This window comes from Leucoraja erinacea, chromosome 2 (assembly GCF_028641065.1).
Source record: "Leucoraja erinacea ecotype New England chromosome 2, Leri_hhj_1, whole genome shotgun sequence".
Lineage (NCBI taxonomy): Eukaryota > Metazoa > Chordata > Chondrichthyes > Rajiformes > Rajidae > Leucoraja > Leucoraja erinaceus.
Window position 1 is genome coordinate 121,868,244 of NC_073378.1, and position 22,250 is coordinate 121,890,493.

Below are 22,250 nucleotides of genomic sequence, written 5' to 3' on the forward strand. Positions count from 1 at the left end.
CAATCTATAATTACTTCTGTACTCTCATCTGCAACTTCACTTGTGAGTTTGTTCCATTTTCTGTGAGAAAACATTTCCCCTCTGGTACCTTTTAAATCTGTCCCCTCTCAGCTTAAACCTATTTAATATGCCTCTTTAAGGTCACCACAGAATTTTCTGAGCTTCAGGGGAAAAGAGGTCCCAGCCTATCCAGCATCTCTTTATAACTCTAGTCTTGGTAACATCCTCGTGAATCTTTTCTGCTTAATGACACCAGTCCTGTAACTGTGCAACCAGAACTGTGCACCATACTCCAAGTGAGGTCACACTAATGTATTGTACGGTTGCAATATGATCTCTCAACTCCTGTACTCAGTGCCCTAACCAATAAAGCGAAACATACCAAATGTATTCTTCACCACAGATAGACACAAAATGCTGGAGTAACTCAGCGGGACAGGCAGCAATTCTGGAGAGAAGGAATGAGTGACATTTCGGGTTGAGCCCTTTCTTCAGTCTACTAGTTTTATACCGTTATCAGACTAGATTTTAAAATAATCTGGTTTAATAGATTACTTGAAATGAAATCCTGTACCAGCCATGTTGAGATTCAAACTCATGACAATCATAATCATAATCATAATCATAATCAGACTTTATTAGCCAAGTATGTTTTTGCAGATATACCAATAAAAAGCAACAAAACACACAAAATGCATTTTAACATAAACATCCACCACAGTGACTTCCCACATTCCTCACTGTGATGGAAAGCGATAAAAAAAAGTTCAATCTTCTTTCCTTCTTTGTTCTGTTTGTCGGGGCGATCTTCGCCATTGTAGCCGGCGGTCGAGCCCGCCGTGTAGGAGCGATCAAGCTCCAGCATCGGGGGGATCTCAGCTCCCCTGTGCCGGGCGATCGGACCCCGGGTCGGGGCTGGTCGAACCTTCTGCGACTTGAAGCTTCCCGACATCAGTCTCTACCCGAGACTGCGAGCTCTTCGATGGTGAAATCTAGAGAGTCTATGACCAGACGTCATAGCCTCAAAATTAAAGGGTGCTCTTTCTGAAAGGAGGTGAGGAGGAACTTCGTTAGTCAGAGGGTAGTTAGTCTGTGGAACTCATTGCCACAGAGGGCTGTGGAGGCCAAGTCAGCAGATAGTTTTAAGGCAGAGATAGACTAATTCTTGATTAGAACGGGTGTCAAGGGTTATGGGGAGAAGGCAAAATGGGGTTTGGAGGCAAAGAACAGCCATGATTGGTTGGCGGAGCAGACTCGATGGGGCCGAATGGCCTGACTCTATTCCTATAACCTGTAAACTTGTGAAAGGCATGGCTGGCCGCGACCTGCATGGGGGGAGTTCTGAAGCCGCAAAACGCAGCCCCAAAGATCAGAGAGTCGAAGAGGAGGGAGCTGCTGGCCACACCAGAGTTGAGGTGTATAAAATCATGAGAGGAATACATTGGGTAGATGCACAGTATCCTGCCCAGAGTAGGTAAATTGATAACAAAAGAACATAGGTTTAAATTGAAGGGGAAATCATTTAATGCGATTCTGAGGGGTAACTTTTTCACACAGAGAGTGGCGGGTGTATGGAACAAGCTGCCAGAGGAGGTAGTTGAGGCAGGGACTATCCCAATATTTAAGAAACAGTCTGACAGGTACACAAATAGGACAGGTTTGTAGGGATATGGACCATATGTGGGCAGGAGGGACCTGTGTACCTTGGACGTGTTAGCCTGTATGGGCAAGTTAGGCCGAAGGGCCTGTTTTCACTCTGTAAGACTCTTTGACTCGATGACTCTATGAGTGGACTGGTAGGAGAGAGACCAGTAATGTAATATCCCTATAGTCATCAGGCTATTAAACACTACAACTTCAAATAAGCTCTAACTACAATAGAATATGGTTATTATTATAGACAATAAACAATAGACAATAGGTGCAGGGGTAGGCCATTCGACCCTTTAAGCCAGCACCGCCATTCAATGTGATTATGGCTGGTCATCCTCAATCAGTACCCCGCTCCTGCCTTCTCCGTTATTGCACTACTATTGTTTGTTTTTTGTGTGTACGTATCTGTGCATGTTAATGCAAAGAAATGTGTATATATATATATATCTATATATATATATATGTATATGTGTGTATATATGTATATATATATATATATATATGTATATGTGTGTGTGTGTGTTATATGTGTGTGCGTGTGTGTGTATATATATATATATATATATGTGTGTGTGTGTGTATTTGTGAGTGAGTATATATATATATATATATATATATATATATATATATACACACACAGGAAGTTTTTTTTCTCATTTATTATATTGTTTACAGGGTATTATAGAAACATAGAAACATAAAAATTATGTACGGGAGCAGGACATTCGGCTCTTCGAGCCTGCACCGCCATTTAATATGATCATGGCTGATCATCCAACTCAGTATCCCATACCTGCCTTCTCTCCATACCCTCTGATCCCCTTGGCCACAAGGGCCACATCTAACTCCCTCTTAAATATAGCCAATGAACTGGCCTCAACTACCCTCTGTGGCAGAGAGTTCCAGAGATTCACCACTCACTGTGTGAAAAAAGTTCTCCTCATCTCGGTTTTAAAGGATTTCCCCCTTATCCTTAAGCTGTAACCCCTTGTCCTGGACTTCCCCAACATCGGGAACAATCTTCCTGCATCTAGCCTGTCCAACCCCTTAAGAATTTTGTAAGTTTCTATAAGATCCCCTCTCAATCTCCTAAATTCTAGAGAGTATAAACAAGTCTATCCAGTCTTTCTTCATAAGACAGTCCTGACATCAGGAATCAGTCTGGTGAACCTTCTCTGCACTCCCTCTATGGCAATAATGTCCTTCCTCAGATTTGGAGACCAAAAACTGCACGCAATACTCCAGGTGTGGTCTCACCAAGACACTGTACAACTGCAGTAGAACCTCCCTGCTCCTATATTCAAATCCTCTTGCTATGAAAGCCAACATACCATTCGCTTTCTTTACTGCCTGCTGCACCTGCATGCCTACCTTCAATGACTGGTGTACCATGACACCCAGGTCTCGCTGCATCTCCCCCTTTCCCAATCGGCCACCATTTAGATAATAATCTGCTTTCCCGTTTTTGCCACCAAAATGGATAACCTCACATTTATCCACATTATATTTACAGATTCTGTAGTGCTGCTGCTGCGTGAGAATTTCATTGTTCTATCTGAGACATATGACAATAAAACACTCTCTTGACTCTTGATGACTCGTGCTTTTGTGATCTATGCAGAAAGTATTTCACTGTGTAATGCACGTGTAATCATAAAGCGCCATTGAATCATTGAACGTTTCAGCTTTGACCATCTCTTAAAATGTTTAGATCACAGCAATCCTTCCTTAAAATAAAAGATGTCCCGATGTTGTTGATTGTGACTTCCAGTTTGGTGTTACTATTCACCTTAGCTCAAATATAACCCTCCAAAAAGAGTATCACACATTTTCTCAGAATCTGCATTTTTGGGAAGAGGTACTACACAATATTTGACAGCAAATCATCAAAAGATAGATGTCAAAAGTTTGATTAAACAGTACATGTTAATAGATGTTTTAAGGGTAAAAGCTAATGTAGGTAATTTAAATTAGGAAATAGCAAACGTTGATGCGAGAACATTTCAAATATTGGTCACCTTGCTGTAGGAAGCTGATTATGCCCCTGTCCCACTTGGGAAACCTGAACGGAAACCTCTGGAGACTTTGCGCCCCACCCAAGGTTTCCTTGCCGTTCCCAGAGTTTTTTGTCAGTCTCCCTAATGGTCGAAAGTGGTTTCCGCTAATTTATCTTCCGGCGATTATTTAAAAAAATTCAAAACCGGCCGCGACTAAAAATAGGTTGCCGTTTTAAAAATCGGTAATTTTTTAGTCGATGCTGGTTGCGATGCTAGTTGAAGGTGGTTGCCGGAGGTTGCAGGTGGTTGTCAGAGGTTGCAGGCTACCTGCAACCTCCGGCAACCACCTACAACTAGCATCGCAACCGGCTTCTACTAAAAAATTACCGATTTTTAACACGGCAACTTATTTTTAAATCGCGGACGGTTTTGAATTTTTTTAAATAATCGCCGGAACATAAAAGTGTAAACCACTTTCAACCATTAGGGAGACTGACAAAAACCTCCGGAAACCGCATGGAAACCTTGGTGGGGCGCAAAGTCTCCAGAGGCTTCTGTTCAGGTTTCCTAAGTGGGACAGGGGCATTAGACTGCGGAAAGGATTTACGAGGTTGTCGCCAAGACTTGAGAGTCTGAGCTATAGGAAGAGATTGTGCAGGCTTGGACATTAATTCCTTGAAGTGCTGGAGGCTAAGGCACAAAATCACGAGGGGATTAGGTAGGGTGAATGCACAGTCTTTTACCCAGATTAGAGGAATCAAGAAACGGAGGACATAGGTAAGAGGTGAAGGGTTTAATAGGAACCTGAGGAGTAACTTAGAGGATGGTGGATATATGGAACGAGCGGCTAGGAGTGGTAGTTAAGGTGGAAATAGATAGGTTGTTGATTAGGATGGATGTCAGGGGTTATGGGGAGAAGGCAGGAGAATGGTGTTAGGAGGGAAAGATAGATTAGCCATGATTGAATGGCAGAGTAGACTTGATGGGCTGGATGGCCTAATTCTGCTCCTATCACATGAGATGAGGTACTATAAACAGCATTTAACAGATACTTAGACAGGTACAAGGATGGAAAAGGTTTGGAAGGATATGGGCCAAATGCAGGCAAATGGGACTAGCTTAGAAAGGGCATCTTGGTCGTTGTGAATGAGTTGGGACTGATGGACCTATGTCTGTGCTGAGTGACTCAATGATTGTGACTAAGAGTTTAGGGCCTTGGGAGATGACAGCATGGTTCCCTTGATGAAGTGATTCTGTGTCTTATTAATACGGCTTTGTTGGCTCTCTATCCTGATCAGGCTATTGATCGACATTAAATAAAGTTATTGTCCTAACTTGATAGGTAAACTATTTGAAAGGCAATTCTCAGCTATAAAAATTGTTTGGACAGTTACTTTAGAACATGTATCAGCAAGGTGTACTGGAGTAGGCATAATCGACCTTCTCGGGGTAGCACAGTGGTGCAGCTTATAGAGCCACAGTCTCACAGCGCCAAAGACCTGGACTCAATCCTGACCTCATGTGGAGTTTGCAGGTTCTCCCTGTGACCATGTGCGTTTTCTTCTGGTGCTTCAGTTTCCCCCCACATCCCAAAGATGTGCAGATTAGTAGGTTAATTGGTTGCTTTAAAATTGCTTCTTGTGCATAAGTGACTGGTAGTATCTGGGAGAAACTGATAACCATATAACCATATAACAATTACAGCACGGAAACAGGCCATCTCGGCCCTACAAGTCCGTGCCAAACAACTTCTTTTTTCCCCTTAGTCCCACCTGCCTGCACTCATACCATAATCCTCCATTCCCTTGTCATCCATATGCCTATCCAATTTATTATTTTATTAATTAATTTTATTAATTCAATTTATTAATCTCAATAATAACTTGGAGAGAATAAAGTCAGATTAGACTAGTGTAGGATTAGTGTAAATGAATGGCTGATGGTCAGTTGTGGACATGACCGTCCAAAGGACCTGGTCCCATGCGGTATTTCATAAATCTTTATAATAGCGTGAACCAGATTACATTGTTCTTTCTCGGTCTCAGAACTGGAAGGAAAATTTGAATTCTTGATTGGAACGGGAGAAGGCAGGAAAATGTAGGGATTAGGAGGCAGAGATGAGCCATGATTGAATGGTGGAGTGGACTTGATGGGCCGAATGGCCTAATTCTACTCCCGTAACTTGTGATAATGGAATTTCCCAATCATGGGAATCCTCTGTGCTCTTTGTGAGACCAACTGGGATGTTCCAATTTGCAATCAGAAAGAATGAATGGGAGAATTTGGCGTCTATCCATTCAATACCATCTCCATGTGTAAGAAATAAATGCAGATGCTCCTTAAAATCGAAGGTAGACACAAATTGTTGGAGTAACTCAGCAGGACAGGCAGCGTCTCAGGAGAGAAGGAATGGGCGACGTTTCGGGGTCGAGACCCTTCTTCAGTCTGAAGAAGGGTCTTAAACATTTAACAAGGGATTGAAGTCTGGTGTTTGTGAGGATATATGGCGATGGTATTGAAGGTAGATACAAAATGGTGGAGCAACTGCGGAACAGGCAGCATCTCTGGAGAGAAGGACTGGGCGACATTTCGGGTCTAGACCCTTCTTCAGACTGAATACCTTCAATACCATCTCCATATATCCTCACAAACACCAGACTTCAATCCCTTGTTAAATGTTTAAGCACTGAGCCAATTAACTTGACCTCAAAGGTACTGAGTGTTCTTGACTGGAAACAGCTCAAACTTTTATTGAGTTCTTCAGCTCACAGAATTGTCATTATCTTGATTGAAGGCAATTTTATGAACATTGCACAGGAATTAGACAAATTATTTTACAGTCATTACCCCATTGTAAAACGTTGGCGCTTGTCACATTCAGCTTTCAAATAGTTGGCAGGCAGCATTCAAATGTCATTACAATACATTATTTACCCATTTTGAATAATGTAATGTGATTTCTGTCTGCACTTCTCCTTAAATTACTTTAACTTTTAAAAGGATGATGAGACACATTGATTACTTACAGAGACCGGGCTATGTTAGATTGTCATTACCTCAAAATGTTTTAACAACTAGAACAACTCCTTTACACAAAATTCTGATCTGTGTCGAAAAGCCGAATTCTAAACACAGAGCGTCTTAAAGGAGCTGAGTGCTGAACTAATAAGTTGAGCTTACTATTGAGGGTTTATATTGGGCATCGACCTTCTTCTTCTTCTTGCGTATGGCGTGCACAGCCTAAAGTTGAAGGACAACTATGGGCATCGATGAGAATATGATACAAATGATGCTGCTCTATTAAACAGGAGCTGATAAATTTTGAGGGATTTTATTCCATTTAAGGTGTTTTAATTTTATTGTCCTTTCTTTTTAGGAGAAATTAAAATTTTTAGGGTGGCACGTTAGATATTCTACCTCACAGCACCTTGTCTGTACGTTCTCCCTGTGACCATGTGGGTTTTCTCCGGGATCTTGGGTTTCCTTCCCCACTCTAAAGACATACAGGTTTGTAGGTTAATTGGCTTGGTATGAATGCAAAATTGTACCTTGTATGTGTAGGACAGTGTTAGTGCGTGTGGATCACTGGTCAGTGTGGACTCATTGGGCTGAAGGGCCTGTTTCCGTGCTGTATCTCTAAACTAAATTAAACAAAAACAATTGACTCTCATGCTCTTTGTGAGAAATGAATTATTCAGTTCCACATCTAACCCAATATCATCTTTCTTGATCTCGTCACAATCTTTAAATTCTTACTCAGCACATCTGATAATAAATACTAAATTGAGTTGAGTTTTGAATTTATTTCATTGTCACGTGTACCGAGGTACAGTGAAAATCTTTTGTTGCATGCTAACCAGTCAGTGGAAAGACTACACATGATTGCAATCAAGCCTTCCACAGTGTACAGATACATGATAAAGGGAATAATGTTAAGTGCAAGATAAAGTCCAGTAAAGTCCAATCAAAGATAGTCTGAGGATCTCCAATGAGGTAAATAATATCTCAGGTCTGCTCTCTTGTTCTAGATAGGATGGTTCCGTTGCCTGATAACAGATATAAATGAGAAAAAGTCTTTGATACCCATCACATTGTTCCCTCCAAAGTCATCCCGACCCACAGTATCATCTGAAACTCTACTTAGGCCTCTACTCGCTGGAGTTTAGAAGGGGGGACATCATTGAAACTTACAGAATAATGAAAGGCACAGATAGACTGGATGTTTCCACTAGTGGGAGAGTCTACAACTAGAAGTCATAACCTCAGAAGTAAAGGACATTCCTTTAAGAAGGAGATGAGGAGGAACTTCTTTAGTCAGAGGGTACTGCGGAACATTGCCACAGAGGGCTGTGGAGGCCAGACAGTGGACATTTTTAAGGCAGAGATAGATAAATGATTGATTAGTATGGGTGTCAAGGATTATGTAGGTATGTTACAAAACGTACCTGAATCGTGGCTGAGCATCTGCCCCACCCCTTGTGTGTGATTTTGGCGCTGTTTAGAGGGGGCGGGTTTAAAACGCGATTTTTACTAGGCTGTTCCAATCGAAAATGTTCAGCCTAGTAAATCATTAATGGAAAATCGCTGAAAGACCCCGTCGCAAAAGGTATTATTAGTTTTTATGGGCTTGTATAATATTTATAGTAGTTTAAAAATCACTCTCTCTCTCACTCCGCAACCTCTCGCAGCCCCAGGGTTTTATAAAGCAAACAATTAAAGGTATGTACTTATTTTTTCATTAAATGGGGCTTGTATATAACCCTGAATATAAAGTTTTCTATAGCGAGTAGCTCATTTTGGGCTCTTTATATCCCGCAGTATTTTTCTGGGCACTTGAGGGCACAAATCCAGCGCAATGTTAACGTTCTAAACCAGCGTGTTCACAGGAACCCACTAGAAAGCCGATTTAAATTGACTTTAATTTACAGCAAATGAACACTAAATTCCTTCCATTTGGCCTATAAATTGATGTAAATGAGATTTAAAAATCATGTTTTATTATGAACTTAGGCTATTTAAAAATGTTAATCATTTATTAAGAAATGGATAGATGTTTAGACCAGTAATTGAAGTTTGAAATTAGCTACAATTGGGTAACTAACTAATTATATGCTTTAATTTCAGGTCATCCAAGTAAGATTATTTTATATTTGTTTCAGAATGCTTCAATCTATTATAACTGAAAATTTCATTCAGTTCTCTTAATTTTTAAGAAGGTTATGGGCTTTTGACTGTCCACGATCACAGCTTTTTTGTTATGTCCATAGAAAATCAATAGGGAACAAGATGCTAATTTCCGAGTATGAAAATGGCCATAATTTTTTTATTACTTGAGATATGAAAGTGAATTAGGTGTCAAATTAAACTTATTGTTATGCTTTATCTGATGGGATAAATTGCAGACTTGATTTTTTAAATCTCAAAATTTTGTAACATTGCTAGATTATGGGGAGAAGGCAGAAAATGGGATTACGAAGCAGAGATCAGCCATGATTGGGGTGGGAGATTACAACCTTCACGTGGTCCACCCTTTTTCAATGAATGCAATCAATCTTGCGTGCACAAACATAAGATCAAACAGAATAAGTTGTCTTATAACGTTAGGCTGTGCTCACAATACGCAAGAAGAAGAAGAAGACATGATTGAATGATGGAGTAGACCCAATGGGATGAATGGTCCAATACTAATCCTATAACTTGTGAACTTGTACAGCTTTGCATGCACTGGCTTTGTAGGCTCAGACGTGGCATCAGACATGGACCCAAGAGCTAAACTCCAGAGGGGCGGTGAGATTGACTGCGCTTGACATCAAGGCAGTATTTGATCAAGCACTGAGGTGACCTGCTCCAACTAATGACTGGAGGCTTAAGAAGAAGCCAGTCACCCGGCACCTCCTGGTGGCGCTTCGATGGTAGCCTCCCCAGCAACAGAGACCGACGTCAGGAAGCTCTAAATGTTCCACTAGCCCCGACCGATCGCCCGGTGAGGAGGAGCTGAGATTCCTCCCCGATGCAGGAGCTTGACCGCCCCGACGAGGAGGCCCACCGCCGGCTACGGAAGTAAGATCATCCCGTCAACGGAAGGTTAGAGGCCCCGACTGCTGGAGAACAAAGATGTGAGAGGTTGAACTTTTTTTCGCCTTCCATCACAGTGAGGAATGTGGGGGAGTCACTGTGGTGGATGTTTATTTTAAAATGTATTTTGTGTGTTTTGTTGCTTTTTATTGGTATATCTGCAAAACATTCTCGGCTAATAAAGTATGATTATGATGATGATTATTATGTTTATGATACTATGCACAGAGGAAGCCTCCAGGTGCCACATAGTAGTCATTGCAGTATCGAGCGATCAACCTCAGGACATTACTGTAGGAGTTTCTCCTTGGCATAGTGTACTGGGCTCAGCCATTGTAAGCTGCTTCATCTTCCATCATGAGGTCAAAATTCAGGACATTCCCTGATGATTGCGTGATCTTCAATTCCAAGCACAATCTCTCGAAAAAAAAAAATTGCCGACCAGCAATCCCCGCAAACCAACACGACCCGACACACACCACACACTGGGGACAATTTTACACTTACACCAAGCCAATTAACCTATATATTTGGAGTGTGGGAGGAAACCGAAGATCTCGGCGAAAACCCACGCAGGTCACGGGGAGAACGTACAAAATCTGTACAGACAGCGCCTGTAGTCAGGATTGAACCCAGGATTGAACCCAGTTGCTGCCTTACAGCGTTGCAAGCGCTGTAAGGCAGCAACTCTACCGCTGCGCCACCATGCCACCCTTAAGGTGGCAGTAAGGTGATCTTCTTCTTGCGTATGGCGTGCACAGCCTAAAGTTGTAGACACCGAAACACAACATCTATTTGTTTGTGCACGTCGGGTTGATTGCATTAGTCGAAACAGGGTGGACCACATGAAGGTTGCAATCTCCCACCAAGGCAGTAATGTGCATTACACAGTCAGCCAAAGGACAACAACAAACATACACTGACATCATGTACACAAGATGCACAGATGTTAAGTCCTCGGCTTATCAAATACAAAACAAAGTGTGGAGTCACAAGAAGCTGTGGATGCTGGAAACAGTAGTGGAAAACAAACTGCTGGATGAACTCAGCGGATCAGGTAGCATCGGTGGAGGGAAGTGAAAGAGGGTCAGTCTGACGAAGGGATCCGACCCAAAATGTGATCTGGCCATTTTCCTCACAGGTATCATCTGGGCCTTTGAGTTCCAACAGCTGTTTGTTTTACAAAAGGATTTATGATAACTGTTGTATGAGAATTACCATTTTACACTAAATTGATATCCTAGTATAGTTCAGAATGCAGATATTTTGCTCAATACCAACTTCCATAGTTTTTTACAAAGGGAGACCCGGTGAGGGGGAGAGGCCAGGCTGGGAGGGGGGGGGGGGGGGGGGGGGGGGGGGGGTGGGGAAAAGGCCAGGCTGGGAGGGGGGGGGGGGGTGGGGGGGGGGAAAGGCCAGGCTGGGAGGGGCGGGGTGGTGGGGGAAAGGCCAGGCTGGGAGGGGCGAGCGGCTGGGAGGGGCGGGGGGGGGGGGGGCGAGAGAACAAGGGTGGACGTGGCGAGCGGATACTTAGTAATTTTGTAAGCGCCCTTTACATGACAACTATTTGCATACCTAGGGTATGCAAGCAAAGAATTTTACTGTGACTTGTCACATGTGACAATAAAGTATTCAATGCAATTCAAATTTTCAATTGCTTGCAGCTTCAATTTTAGGTATTAATAATGAGCTGATGAGCAAGATTCTGCTCGCCAGTCCTTTATTAATAACTAAAATTGACCTCCAAGCAGTCAAAGTTTTGCTCATCAGGCAATAGGGATGCTGCCTGACATGTTGAGTTATTCCAGCACTTTGTGTCTATTGTTTGGAAACAAACATCATGTTTCTACCCATTCACTGTTTCTCCAAGATTTTGTGTGTTTTCTTTTGGCGACCTGCAATCTCTGGATCAGCTTGACAACATACCCTCGAATCAATGCCCATCACAGTTTAGTTAGAGGGTAGTTAATCTGTGGAACTCATTGCCACAGAGGGCTGTGGAGGCCAGGTCAGTGGATAGACAAATTTTTGATTAGAACGGGTTTCTAGGGTTATGAGGAGAATGCAGAACAATAGGATTAGGAGGCAGAGATCAGCCATAATTGAATGGCATAGTGGACTCAATGGCCTTATTCTACTCCTATAACTTGTGAACTTGTGAACACATCAATTCCTAGTGACAGAGCCCATTTAGCTATCCTCGGCTTTAAGCTGCTGCATGAGAGAACTTAACTTAGCAGGCGGCCTCCAGGTATCTCTTGGTAGCTGTTGTAGCACCGAGGGATTAATTAAGACAGAAGTCCTCCAACAGAGCACTCGGATCCACGATTATTAGCAGCCAAGTGGCAAATCTAATATCTTATTCTGCGCTCCTCACCATTATGGCTTTCAGCAGGGACCTACTCATCCAGCATGGAAATATCTCAACAAGAGACCGCTAACATTACAGTCAAACAGAGCAAATTTCAGATTTCCTCACGGTCGGATGTCCCTGATCTACTTGTGATTCCGACTACTCCATCCACGAAGATGAGAGTCACGCCCTTTCCAAATGACTTCCTTCGTCAGTTTGTCTTGTTAGTATGAAAACAAGGCTGCATCATCCAACAGGTTTGGATCATCAATCACCAGTAATATTGGCTACCTGTTGTACATGTATATGGCTTTACTGTGTTCATGTGTAGTATTATCTGATTTTATTGGAGAGCACGCAAATAAAAACTTTGCACTGCATTTCAGTACACGTGACATAATAAATCAATACCATTGAAATAGGAGGAAATGTATTTTAGTTTAGTTTAGTTTATTATTGTCACGTGTGCCGAGGTACAGTGAAAACCTTTTGGTTGCATGCTAGCCAGTGGGTTAGAAGACTATACGATCAAGTTGTCCACAGTATACGGATACAATACAAGGGGTATAACATTTAGCGCAACATAAAGTCCAATAAAATTGTTTAAAGATTGCTAGAAGGTCTACTCATGAGGTAAATGGGAGGTCAGGACCACTCTCCAGCTGGTGAGAGGATGGTTCAGTTGCCTGATAACAGCTGGGAAGACATTGTCTCTGAATCTGGATGTATGCGTTTTCAAACATCTATAACTCTTGCCTGATGAGAAGAGTGAGTGAGAGGGGTGAGACTAGTATTTGATTATGCTGCTGGCCTTGCTGAGGCAGCATGAAGTGTAGATGGAGTCAAGGGAGGGAGGTTGGTTTGCATGATGGTCTGGGCTACGTCCACGATTCTGCAATTTCTTGCGGTTCTGGATGGAGTTGTTCCCAAATCGGTCGACTAGATTGAAATAATATCATAAATGGTAGGAGCAGAATTAGGCCATTCGGCCCATCACGACTACTCCACCATTCAATCATGGCTGATCTATCTTTGCCTCCTAACCCAATTAACCTGCCTTTTCCCATAAGCCCTGACACCCGTACTAATCAAGAATCTATCTATCTCTGCCTTAAATATATCCACTAACTTTACCTCCACAGCGTTCTGTGGCAAAGAATTCCACAGATTCACCACCCTCTGACTGAAGAATAAGTTTACTAATATTAATAAGTAAACATATTAAGTAAAGTATAACACTAGTAAGTTTTAGTGAATCTCTGCTTCACCTAAAATGATGCTGAAATGAGCAGATGGAGGGTATCAGCAGGTCAGGCAGAATCTGGGGAGGGAAATGGGAAGTTGATATTTACAGTCAAGCCACTTTGTCGAAGGGAGGATAGAGACTGAACAATGGACCAGGGCATCACATAACAGTTAGAAATGAAAAGTTCTAAAGAGGGCAGAAGGCCGTTTGTAGGGGTCCAAGAGGAGGGGGGCTGGTGGAGATGGGAGAAGGGGTGATCACTGTGTAGTGAGGATGTTTTTCCATAGAAAAAGGCAGAGAGGTGGGGACAGAAGAAGATGTCATGCTGCCTGTTAGAGATGAAAAAGTCTAAATATGGTATGCCATCTGGGGAGGATATACCTCTAGTTTCCCTCTCCACTGACTTTCAGTCTAACGAAGGGTCTCATCCCGAAACGTCACCTATTCCTTCTCTCCAGAGATGCTGCCTGACCCGCTGAGTTACTCCAGTACTTTGTGTCCTACTTCGACGTAAACCAGCATCTGCAGTCCCTTCCTAAACAGGCCAAGTAAGCAGGTGAGCGGTGAATGTTATTTCAGTCTGAGTCTAGTCCATGAAAAAAAGTGTTGATGCCTAAAATATGAAGTTTTTGCAACATGTTCTTCTTCCTGTGTTTAATTGATAGATATTATAACTCCAGCAGGAGTGGGAAAGCAAAAAGGTTGAACTGGCAACATGAAGGTAGTGGAAGGCTTGAGAGAGACGTTGAGAAGGTGGTATAAATAAACTCTTCTAAGCGTCCCCCCCAGTATAGTTCAGTCAATAAACCACTGAGTCAAGCACTGGAACAACTCATCTTTATTTTTGGATTGCACAACAAATTCCCCTATACGATACCTTAACCACCGCGGGTTCGATCCTTGTATCTGCCTGGCCAAGCCCTTCAGCCTCGTGCAAGCAGAAACACTCCAAAAGGTCACGCAGTCCTAAGCGCTCTTCCAGAAGATCGACAAAGGACCTCATGGGGGCCACAGTTTAAGAAAAAGGAGTAAGTAATTTAGAACGGCGACGAGGAAGCACTTTTTCTCAGAGAGAGTGGTGAGTCTGTGGAATTCTCTGCCTCAGAGGGCGGTGGAGGCAGGTTTTCTGGATGCTTTCAAGAGAGAGCTAGATAGGGCTCATAAAAATAGGGAGTCAGGGGATATGGGGAGAAGGCAGGAACGGTGTACTGATTGGGGATAATCAGCCATGATCACATTGAATGGCGGTGCTGGCTCATAGGGCCGAATGGCCTACTGCACCTATTGTCTATTGGCTGCCTTTTATAGGTTCCCGAACCTTGAGAGGCCGAACTACAGAAGGGTGGTATATTTACAATCCAATCAAACATATTAATTTCAACACAGTTACACAGACCAATAACAGAATCCCCCATACATTATTTCAGCAGAAGCGACTGGAAGAAGCTAACTTAACTTGAATAATGCAACATTTATCCTGGAATCCAAACAAACCTGCCAGAGCTCAACACTTTGGCCAATCAACAGCTGGGTAACTGTTTAGCAAGATTATTTACAATATGTACAATGAGTATGCAGTAATCCAATCACATCAATGCATTTTACACTTCCTTGGAGGTCTTCTGCAGAAATCTCATTTATTCTGTCAATTGAAGAGATACTCATACATTTCTTATCTGCAACATTGATCTGGGCCCTAGACAAAGGGGTATTATTTAGCAGCTTGTCTTATTTCTGCAGAGCACATCAGACTTGACCAAAATGGCCTAACAATACATGAGTCCTTACTAAATGTCGATGCTATTACTGCGCTTTTTCAGCCAGGTTTTTCAGTGGAGTCATCAGCTTATTTAGGAAACATGCCATAATCTCTTCAGATGATGTTGGCAAAGGGGAGAAAGGTACAAGAAATAGAGAGGAGCCAGGGATCATGCCTGTGCAACGATGCAGGAGTGAGAGGGAAAGTTGTGGTAGGAGTTGATCTCAATGTGGCTGGGTAGACAAGAGTGAAACTGGACTGGGTCAGTCATTAATCTGGATAACGATAGAAAGCATTGCAGGAGGTGAGATCAACCATGTGTTAGACTTCAGATGGATCGAGAAGGACATAGAACATGGCCACTGTCACTGAAGGTACCATTTTGGGCGAAATGGCAAATGCTTTAAAGCATTTAAAATTCTGTTTCAAAGTCAATCTGAATAAGTAATTCTGCCAAGTTTGCTCAGCGCTCAGTGATGAGAGAATTCCATGCCCTGCCTGAAAATGACCATCAATAAATTAACTAACAGCACATGACAGCTTTGCCACTCAGTGAAATTCTTTCAATACAGAAATCCAACGTAAAAATATGATTGAAAATCAATTACATCTGCATTCATTCTGGTGGCATGATTGGAATATAAATCTGTGGCTCATCGTTTTTGAAACGTCTAATGTGCCAGGTCCAACTGGAATCATTTTAATGTAACTTTATTTGAAATTAAGATTCATAATCCAGGCTTGTTGCTGGTGGCATTAGATAGCTCCTTGAATATGCTTTATGTCAGTTCTATGGACAAAATGACATTGAAGTCACCTTATATGTTACAAAATATTATTTCAAAATAATGAAGTTAAAAAGCAACTAATACTTTGAATTGCTTATCACTGGATTTTTTTAAATACAGCTTTTCTCTGATAATTATCAGGCAAGTGAATCATCCTACCACAACCAGAGAGCAGTGCTGAACTACTATCTACCTCTTTGATGACCCTCGGACTATACTTGATCGGACTTTGCTGGCTTTACCTTCCACTAAACGTTATTCCCTTATCATGTATATTTACACTGTAAATGGATCGATTGTAATCGTGTATTGTCTTTCTGCTGACTGGTTAGCATGCAAATAAAATAATTTTCACTGTACCTCGGTACACATGGCAAGAAACAAAACTGAATTGCTAATTGCAAAACCATAAAACTGTGAGGCAAAAAGTATCTTGCTTTGAGAAGATGGATTCGAGCTTAAAAGAAAGTTGGGGAGGAAACTTGATTTTCCTTGTCAGTGTTTAATGCGTTTAGGAATATTAATCACTGGTTATATTTATAACATTGTGGAATCAATTGCACAAATGCGAATACAGTGGGTGGTGAATTTATTATTTATAGGCCTGATCTGTTCATCAGTTAAGAAACCAATAATGTACAATAAGGTTGCCCGATCTCCAAAAAAGGAAACAAAGTGTTGATGTTACTCAGTGGGACAGGCAGCATCTCTTGAGAACATCAAAAGTTGTTGTTTCAGGACTGGACCCTTCTCTAGACTGAAACAACCTGAAACATTACCTGCCCAAGTTCTCCAGAGATGCTGCCTGACATGCTGAGTCACTCCAGTAGATAGACACAACAAACTGGAGTAACTCAGCGGGACAGGCAGCATCTCTGGAGAGAAGGAATGGGTCAAGTTCCTTCTCCAGAGTAGTTAGAGAAGGGAAACTAGAGATATAGACGATGATGTAGAGAGATAAAGAACAATGAATTAAAGATATGTAAACAATGATAAAAGAAGCAGGCCATTGTTAGCTGTTTGTTGGGTGAAAACGAGAAGCTGGTGAGACTTGGGTGGGGGAGGGATAGAGAGAGAGGGAATGCTGGGATTATTAAGTTAGATAAATCAGTATTCATACAACTGGGCTGTAAACTGCCCAAGTGAAATATGAGATGCTGTGACTTCAATTTGCATTTAGCCTCAATGACAATGGGGGAGACCTAGAACACAAAGGTCAGTGTTGGAATGGGAAGGAGAATTAAAGTGTTAATAACCGGGAGATCAGGTGAGTTCAAGAAAACTGTGCGAAGGTGTTCAGCGAAACCTTCGCCCAGTCTATGTTTGATCTCGCCGATGTATAAGCGTCCACATCTTGAACAATGGATATAGTAGATGAGGTTGGAGGAGGTGCAACTGAATCCAAATTGTATAGATTTGATGGGCTGAAGAACCAGTTTCCATGCTGTATCTATCAATCAATTTGTAAATCTAATCTGATCTAATCTAACCATAGCTTCTTTGTTCTCAGCATGAGAGTGCCAGAATTTAGACTAAGGGGAGACATGGCGAGAGATCAGGCTGTTTCCCATAGCAACACTTCTCTGGGGAGAGATGATGGAAGTTGAAGGGAAATTTGTTCAAGTTGAAAACCGGATTGAGCAGGCAGGGATGGGAGGAGATGGGTGGAAATCATGCTGCTATTCAAAGAGGAAGTAGAGGACCCACTAGCTATTTTGATAAAGGTTGAGGCTTTCCGAGGCACATATTCATCTTACAGACTTTCTGACCCAGCCGCCCATTTTGACATTGGTGAGAGAAGGTACAGTCTGTAATTTGAATATGTCCCATTTTTCTCTGAATTCTGCCAGAAGTGAAATTGACTGTAATTTCTTGCTGGTACTTTTGCATTACAAGTATAGTGTTGGTTACCAGCACTTCACACCATGCATAGCATTTAACTTTCACCTCTTGGTGCAGCAGGGCACTGGCAGACAGTATTAGAGGCAGTTTATTATTGTCAGGTGTACTGAGATACAGTGAAAAATCACACTTTTGGGTGGTATCCAGGCAAATCATACCATCTATGAATACATCAGGTTCTGCAACAGAACAAAACAGATAGAGTATAGAGTACAGAATACAGAGCTACAGCTACTGGGAACGTGCAGATTACAAAGAAAAGAGGAAGGGCTGCAATGAGTTAGACTGGAAGCGGACATTCACCCTTAGCATATGAGAGGTCAATCCAAGAGTCTGATTACAGTAGAGAAGAAGCTATTTTTGAATCTGGTAGTACGTGCTTTCAAGTTTTTGTAGTTAGTTTACTATAGTTTAATTAATTGTCGCGTGTATGGAAGTGGAGTGAAAAGTTTTTGTTGCATGCTACCCAGTCAGTGGAAAGACAATACATGATTATAATTGAGCCATCTCCACTGTACAGATACATGATAAAGGGAATAAGTGCCAGTAAAGTGATTAAAAATAGTCCTAGGGTCTCCAAAGAGGTAAATAGTAGCTCAGGATCCCTCTCTAATTGGTTCAGTTGCCCGGTAACAGCTGAGAAGCAACTGTCCCTGAATCTGGAGGTGTACGTTTTCACACTTCTGTACCTCTTGCCCGATGGGTGAAGGGAGAAGAGGAAGTTACTGGAGTGTGACTCGTCCTTGATACGGCTGGCTCTGCCAAGGCAGCAGCACAATTAAGGCCTTCTGCCTTAATTGTTTAAATCTCTTCCCTGTCCGGGAGACCCGACTTTTTCCCTGTCGGGTCTCGGCTGTCGTTGGGGCCTAGCACCGTGGAGCGGCCTGCAGCCTGAACGACCCGGGGGCTCCAGTCCCGGAGCTGCGGACTACTCACCATCGTGGGGCTGGCCGGCCTCGGAGCGTGGGGAGCGGCGGTGACTCGCTGCTGCGACTCGACTCCTGGGGCTCGGAGGCTCCAGCAACGCAACCGCAGGTCCGGTGGACTGTGACATCGGGAGCTCGCGGGTCTGGGAGGAGAGAGAGAGACCGCTTCCCGGAGCTCCCGCAACGCGACTTCTCCAGCCCGTGTCGCGGGGTTGGAACAACCCGGAGCGGGGTCGAACATCACCCGGCACGGCTTCATGGCCGTGGGACTCACCAATGCCCGTGGGGGTTCCAACCTTGGACTTTCAGACCGGGAGCGGGGCCGTAAATCGCCCCGCGCGGCCTAAAATGGCCGTGGGACTCATCATCGCCCGCCTGGGGCTTGGACATCGGGAGAGACACGGAGAACAGGGGAGAGAAAAGACTTGCCTTCCATCACAGTGGCTTCACTGTGATGGATGTTTGTGTGAATTTAATTATGTGTATGTCTGTAAGACAGTGTCCTTGTTTGTATGGCTGTGGAAACAACATTTCGTTTGAGTCTCACTGGGGCTCAAATGATAATAAATTTGTATTGTATTGTATGATGGAAGAGAGAATATCCATGGTGTGAGTGGTCCATGATAATGTTGGCTGCTATCCTGAGGCAGTGTGGTGTAGATGGAGTCAATGGAGGGGGTAAGGGGGGGAAGAGGCTGGTTTGTGTGATGGCTTGGGCTGTGTCCTCAATGTGCTGCAATTCATTTTGGCCTTTGGCAGAGCAATTGCCAAACCAAGTTGTGGTACATCCATATCAGATGCTGTCTATGATGCATCTCTAGAAATTGGTTAACTTCATTGGAGACGTGCCAAATTTCCTTTGTCTTCTCTGAGGAAATGGAGGAGTTCAGGTATTTTTTTCTCGCTGTAGCAGCAATATGGTTGGACCAGGTCAAAATTGTTGGTGAAATGGTGATGAAGTTGAAGCTCTTGACCATCTACACTTTAGTACCATTGATGCAGACTGTGCTGGTACTCACCCACGCTTCCTACAGTCAATGACCAGCTCGTTTATTAGTTAACCTCCTCTTAGAATAAAGGGGAGGCCATTTAAGACTTGAGGTGAGAAAAAAACTTTTTCACCCAGAGAATTGTGAATTTATGGAATTCCCTGCCACAGAGGGCAGTGGAGGCCAAATCACTGGATGGATTTAAGAGAGAGTTAGGTAGAGCTCTAGGGGCTAGTGGTGTCAAGGGATATGGGGAGAAGGCAGGCGCGGGTTATTGATAGGGGACGATCAGCCATGATCACCATGAATGGTGGTGCTGGCTCGAAGGCCCAAATGGCCTCCTCCTGAACCTATTTTCTATGTTTCTATTTTCTATGACATTAAGTGACAGGTTGTTGTCTTGAGGCCATGCTACTATGCTCTCTGTTCCCTTCCTGTACGACATTTCTTCATTGTTATAGATGCGGCGGCCCACTACGGTGGTGTCATCTACCAACTTGTAAACGGAGTTAGGGCACAGTTTAGCAACACGGTCATAAGTGTATACGGAGTATAGAGAGAAACTGATAACGCAGGTTTGCAGGACTGCTGCTGAGAATTATAGTGGAGGAGTTTTTACCGATTACCGCTCACTGATTTTATTCTCTGTTTCAGTGAGGATCTATTGACTGATGGCGGGGAATGGTGGGTTGATTCTTAGATCCAGGAGTTTGGAGATGAATTTGGTTGGGATTAGGGCATTGAATGTGGAGCTGTGGTAAATAAACAAAAGTTTTACCTCATCTCAGTCCTAAATGGCCTACCCCTTATTCTTAAACTGGGTCCCCTGGTTCTGAACTCCCCCCAACATCGGGAACATTTTTCCTGTATCTAACGTGTCCAATCCTTTAATAATTTTATGTTTTTAAAAGATCCCATCTCATTCTTCTAAATTCCAGTGAATATAAGCCCAGTCTACCCATTTGCATTGTCCTTGACCTCATCAAGGGGGAGGGCACATTGTTGTCAGCAAACTGGCCCAACTTCGTTTTCTAGTCCGTAACACCAAACACAAGTCATGCCTCAATCGACAGATGTCTGTGTACTTATTCTCGGACTTCAGCTTGGGCTGGTAATGTCTCTTGGCATCCCTGGTGCCTTTGAAAAGATAATATCTAGATTTTCTGTGCAGGCCGAGATCACCCCGACCTAAACACTGCAGTCTTGGGCACTCGGATTGACTTCTATGTCATGCCTTCCTCCACACACATACTGATGTGGTCTGTAATGGGCACTGATTTAGATTGGTCGCAAGGCCCGTGAATATGGACCAGTCCACTGACACAACAGTCTTGTGCGAGCTTGACTGTTTTCTAAGACCAGTACTGTGCGTCCTCTGTCCAGGATCCTCAAGCTTCAGTTCCTGCTTGAAAGCAGGGAGTAGAAGCACGGTATGATGCTTAGATGGTTCATAAAGCAAGTGGGGGGTGGAGCAGTTTTACAATCAGCACAGTTACGTTTGAGCAAGGACGTCTGACAGAGACACCAAATTGTCTTGGAAGTTATGGATGGAGAGGTGAATGAAGGGGCGGAGGTGGGTGGTTGAAGGCATTTCAGAGATTTGAGATCTAATAATTCTCACATTGACATGTATGAAGATTAGTTCAGCGGGGGAAGGATCACACAGAACCAATCAATGTACCTGTACAGGTGGCCATACATTCCAACCTGTACCTGAACGTGGGTTGCAACCTCTCATGGTCTATCCATGAGATTGTTGCAACAGACCGTGAGGGGTCGGGAACAAAGAGGTCGGTTGCTGGAGGCTTGGAATTGGTAGAAGTGATGAGATAAGGGTGCCGTTCCTTGAAAATCATTCACAACCTGGAAGAATCTTTTTGATTCTACTTGAGACTAAACGTTCGGCCTGTCAGGAAGATATTTTGAAGCTCAGTGCATATGGGAATGATGGATTGCAGCATCTCAAGCATAGTTTTCCCTTTTGTTTTAGTTGTATTTATTTTGTGCTACATTCTCCCACCGTTAAGCACAGTTTGGGAGAATCAGTGGTGGTCCCCACGGCAGCTCCTGTCAGGCAGCCGATGGATGTTCCATGATTGTCAGCCGGCAGGGAGGAACAAGACTGTATTTAGAGAATCTACCCGATGGGGGCTATTACTTTGATCTGTGATACGCCATGGAAAAAAAAAATTCAGATGAACCAAAATAGCAAGCGCGAACATTAAACCCATCTATCAACGACCGCTGTGCAAGGAATGGAAGCCTTCTTGCTGGAGATAGTCTATTATCTTCTGGTTGGTACAGATTGCTAGCTCCACGACACCGTATGTTTTTTCAGCAGTCAATAAATTAATCTAGGACACAGCTGGAGAGTACATTCCATTACACAGCAAGCTCGATGAATGATGCTGCTATTTACATCAACCTTTAACCTGCTTGCTGCCATGGACCCCAAAGAAATAATGTGCTGGCTTTCATGCACATTTACTATCATTATATTGAGTGAAACACTGAGTAAAGAGTTTATCCACTTCTCAGTATCAATAAAATTAGCCAAGTAAA